The sequence below is a fragment of the Teleopsis dalmanni genome, chromosome 2 (genome assembly GCF_002237135.1).
Source record: "Teleopsis dalmanni isolate 2A chromosome 2, ASM223713v2, whole genome shotgun sequence".
NCBI lineage: Eukaryota > Metazoa > Arthropoda > Insecta > Diptera > Diopsidae > Teleopsis > Teleopsis dalmanni.
Window position 1 is genome coordinate 170,036,185 of NC_051847.1, and position 5,716 is coordinate 170,041,900.

General features: G+C 29.7%; 1 protein-coding gene across 1 annotated transcript in view; it reads left to right on the forward strand.

Annotated features, from left to right (window-relative positions):
• LOC119676137 (THO complex subunit 1-like) overlaps positions 1–5,716 on the forward strand; it is a 14,722-nt gene that overhangs the window by 7,202 nt on the left and 1,804 nt on the right. The window lies entirely within an intron of this gene.

Genomic DNA, 5,716 nt, shown 5'->3' on the forward strand with positions numbered 1-5,716 from the left:
ATTTAATTTTATTTTATTTCATATCATTTTATTTAATATAATTTAGTTTTTATTTTATTTCGTTTTGTTTCATTTTATTTTATTTAGTTTTATTTTATTTCATTAAATTTTATTTTATATATAATTTTATTTTTGTTTCTTTTTATTTTATTTTATTTTATTTTATTTTATTTTATTTTATTTTATTTTATTTTATTTTATTTTACATTATTTTATTTTATTTTATTTTATTTTATTTGATTTTATTTTATTTTATTTTATTTTATTTTATTTTATTTTATTTTATTTTAATTTATTTTATTTTATTTTATTTTTTTAATTTATTTATTTTTTTAATTTTTTTAATAATTTAATTTTTTTAATTTTTAATTTAATTTTTTTTTTAATTTATTTTAATTTATATTATTTTATTTAGTATTCTTTTATTGTAGTGTATTGTATTGCGTTATGTAGTAATATGTATTTCTAGTAACTACGAGACCATTGGTTTAAAATTCATTATTACGTCAATATCCACAATCCACTAGTTGTAGTAGAAATTGTCATCAATTAAGTGTGGATAGTACTCAGATGCGAGTTGTTAATTGTGAGAAGTTTCAGTCCCTTGCCGATTATGTAAATTATAAATATTATTCTTTTTATTAAAGACTATATTTTAAACAAGCGATAACAGTCGCTAGCAGAAGAAGATGTAGACAGCAAAGTGTTTATTTTATAATTCTTTATTGTGTAGTATAGTTATATATTTTTAAAGAAATACATAATAAAACATTATTTAGCCTTAAACTTAAGCCCCTCCAACTTAATAAGGTATTTTAATGTATGTTTCCTGCATACCTTCGTTGCAATCTGACTTAAAACTACTTTTTTTTTAAACTAGATTTAGGCTACATGTTACGGCTCTAACTATCATGCCAGAAACAAAGGCTGAGTCCTCACACGCCCATTAACAAATATCTTGAGTAAAATGGAATCCAGCCATTTACTATTAAGTCAACACATATGTAAAATGTTACAGTTCGATGATGATAACTTATATATATATATATACTAGATAACCCGACAAACGTTGTTTTGCCTTATAAATTATTTCTAGTTTCTAGATAAATTCTAGTGTAGACAAAAAGTAACTTACTTATTATAAGTGTGTAAGTATGTGGTATATGCATGAAATAGGCATGGAGCGCTATGAACGAAAAGGAAAATAAAAATAACAAACGCCAAACAATACTATTTAGTTTATATAATAGTTTATTTATTAAATTATTAATTTAAAATCAATAGATTTGCATGATACCAAGTTCCCTGGTAACAACTGTTGTATCTTCAAATTTAAATTGTCTTGGATTGACTGTAAATAATAATAATGATAATGGGCCATTAATATTAACCAACAACAGTCGAAGATAAAAGCACTCAGTGTGTCTTGGATTAACTGTAAATAAGCGTTCGATTTAAATAAATTGAGACATGCATCAACTGATGAAACTTGCTTAATTTCATAATTTCACCGTTTTTGTTCATTGGAGGAGCATTTACATTAGTATTTTCTACTCTAAACACAGCCATATCACTGCCTTTATAGACATACTTATAGATATGATGCTCTTCACAGAACTGCAAAACTCAACATTTATATGAGCATTGTATGTCTTGCTTAGCAGAGGCGAATACGGCACCACCCGCCATAGTCCCGCATTATCGGGATTTCTTCGACGATATATTGGATATCCGTCGGTATTTGATATAGTATCATTAGTGAAATCTTTAGAAAAATTTTTAATACATTTTCCATCTGCCATGCAAGGCGAAGACGAAGAAACGAAGTGGATGTAAATGCTCGATGTACTTGTTGGCGTAGTTACATAAAATATTAAGAAAAAAATTTTTCTTTTTTAAAAATATAAACAAAATTTATGTCAAAAAAATAAAAAATTTTTTGTTAAAGCAATAAGGATATTTTTGCTGGGTAGGGACTCTCTAATTACTTTAGCGGTATGAAAAATAGATAGTAGCCGATTCCCAGACCTACTGAATACGCATATAAAATTTGGTAAAAATCGGTAAAGCCGTTTCGGAGGAGTACGGTAACTAACATTTTGACAATGTTAATTTTATACATAAGATATATATAGCTAACCTCAAGATATGGAGCTCTCTATAAAAGTACTAAAGAGCTTTCACGATCTTTTCGAATATATATATATAAATAGATCTTATTTTTGCTGGTGCTAATGACCTATGTTTTTATTTAAAACACGATACCCTGCGAAAAATACATTATTTTATATATTATTAAATTATGTTGAACTATTCATAAATATTTTTTTTACATATAAATATCCTACGTCCAAAAAAAATTTTTTATTATACGAGTATGTCCTTTTTAATAATACTGCATTGAAATGACTAAACAAACTAAAAGCACTTATAAATTATGAAACCGCCATGGTTAATTTGATTTATTATTTTATATTTTTAAACATGTTTTTTATGTGTAAATTCAAATTTCTGAATTTTTATATTTAATATAAATTTTGCTTTTTAATACAAGGGCGTTCACACACCACTTCAAAGGATCATAAAAATAATGCAGTAAAAAAAATATATACAAAAATTCAATGAACAAATCGAAATAGTAGCAAAAAAGTGACATTGTCGCCATTTTGCATATGAATTTAAATAAACTAAAATTTTATTTTATGTAAATTTTTAAGTGAATATATTTTTGTTAATATGGATGGAGATTTGAAGGCATGAGGAATGTGCATAAGTGCGTGGCACTGCAAATAACTGTCAGTGGAAGCACTTGTAACATCGACATTAAATACTCTAAACATAGTAAAGCAGTACTTGCAACTGATTATTATGGATATGTACATCCGAAGCGGTTAGTTGCAACACACACATACATGCACAACCGTCATGTAATGATGATTTACATATGTATGCATATTTATCATATATGTACATCTGCATTTTATTATTGTAGCACAAAGCTAAACAACCGGAACAATCCTACATACAGAAGGGACTAAGCACTTGGCAATGCTATGCCGTACTGAGAATTTAACTCAAGTCCGCAAGTTAAGTCGAACTAAAATGCAGCATCTCGCGTATATAAAAATTTGAATTTGAATTTGAATTTGAATTTAAAATTTCAACTTTATTTTTATTCTATTTTTGGTGCTTGTTGGCAACAATGGCACCACTAAAAGTGTATTGCGTATGCAAATTTTATGTCACTCTGCAATACGTTTTGGCATAAGCATTTCCGTACTGAGTTCCGGCAAATCTACTACTACTTCTACTGCTGCTACTACTACTACTACTATTTCTACTTCTACTACTATTGCTTGCAGTGTCTCGTTGTGGTTGCTAAATGTTGCTATTGTAGCAGCAGCTATTATCCTCAATGTGCGATTCCATGTACACGTTTATGTACTCCTCCCCCAACTGTTAGCCTCTCATGTTAATCAGATTTTCGGTTTTTCCTTTTTTCCTCTTGCCAAAGGAAGCATATTCGCCGAACAGAACAGAACAGAACAGAACAGACCAGAACTGCAAGAAGGAACCAACAGACAGCTGCGTACATAAAGTATGATTTTAACATACAAGCTGTGCCATTGCAGCCATGTTTGGTGTTTTGCTTTAGGAGCAGCAGAATGTCATCCAATTCAGACCTTAAAACTACTTAGGATTCACTATATTAACGGTGTGAAAAAAATACATCTGCAATATTTGTGTAAATATATGCAAGCGCTGCAATTTGGAGCGCGTCGCCATATGTCAAAGCCACTACGTTTTTGTTGGTATTGTGGAAAGGGAAATAGCTGGGCTATAAGATTAAATGCCCTACACTTAGTTGCAGTTTTAGTTCTATTCGAAGTGGTTACTAAAGCTCTACTTGTTTGTGCCTGTTGTGAACTCTTCTTCTGCTTAATTCAGAATGGATTTTGTGTAAATATGAGGACCATCAAATTACGAATAAAATGCGACTCATAGTTAAGACGTTGCGCAATGTGTGGCTCAGATAACTTCACCGGAACTATGCCACTCGCTCGTCTTTAGTACATATTCAGTTGTATAAGTCAAGTGTGCCGTTTTGTCACTTTCTGCTTGAAAGTGTATGACAGAAGTGTTTCTCCCAGTGCAAGGAAGCGCAGCAAATTTTAATTCAAAAAATGTTTTACTTGCTATCTTATATTTTTATTATTTAATATTATTTTTTTTCTTCTAGCCACAAGTGGCCTTTCAAATTTATTTAGAATAATAAGTTGTGGCCAAATGATGTTAGTGGAATATGCTTTTACATATTTATGTGTAAAGCACATGGCATAATTTGAATAAGCTACAAAGTACATCAAGCCAGTAAGGAGTCCGTACTAGTGTCATATTCCTGAGTGCAGCTTAATTCCAACTATCAAGTGTTGCTAAAGCATTCTCCTGCCTTTGTGCTCTACTCAAATATGAAAAGATTTTTTAAGTTGTAAATGACAGTACAGACAGTTTTTTATGTCACAACTCTATTGGGTACAGTAAGAAAACTTGAGCTCAAAAAAACTGTACTCCATTGGTCCATAACTTAAATGAGAAAAAAGTGAAGCAGCATAAAATAGTTGATGTTTCCCGGAACAAACACAAATGTACGACTACAGATGTCAACAATTTGAAGTACTAACGCGAACCAAGTTAGCATATATTTAGTGTTAAAGTGTGGGCTCACATGTGACTATGTGCGCGACAGCCCATCAACTCTTACCTACATAAAATCTACAACGGTTTGGGCACTGCAGCAATGGGTATGTGGGTGTGAATATTCTGAGCCTTGTATGGTCTCTCAATTAATTTCCTTAATGGATTTTTTCTCTAAGCTTCTTATATGTAAGTTCACTGTTGTAAGTGAATCAACAACATTTGTGTTTGCAAAGATTTAACATTTGTTCTATTTTTGGTTACTGGGTTTAGCGGCGATGTATGTCGCTTTCATCGAATTCAATTCTTTTCTAGTTAAGTACATTTGCACTACTTAAAATTTTTCAACAAACTTAGCAAATCTTAACCTTCTTATACAGTTTGAGTTTTGTGTATTCTTATCCTTGAACATTCAGTTGAGATTATTTCTACAGGTTTTGATACAAGTGAACATAAATACTATATGTATACTACGTATATGGTCTAAGTTTTTAATTCCTGGTGTAATAGTTCTATTCCCTCAGTTGATTTTAAATATATAACAATTTTCACAATAAATTATTTCATTCACCAATAACAGTGCCAATACGTATAATTTAAATAATATACATATATATATCTTAATTAATATCTTAAGCAATGCGACTTTCAACTTTAAAGTCTTCCTTACATTTAAATTAATATTCGGGAGGATTTGCTTTTGATTCTACATGTAATAAGGCATTATTTTTACGGTTTAATTTTAGTGCACAGCTTAGCTAACACTTTTACAGCATCCTTATGGAACAATTTGTCGATACCGTCAACATACACCTACTTAACTGTGATAATTTTGAAGAATATCTGTTTTTATTAGAGCAGTTAAAGCAATTTAAATTTAGATGCACCTTAGGGAACGAAACCTAATTCAAAATTTAAATCATATAATATAACTATTGCATATATATACTTATTGGTAAAATTTACTGCCAGTTTAAGTAACTATCAAATCGTATCAGGAATGATTCTATCACAACCGTAT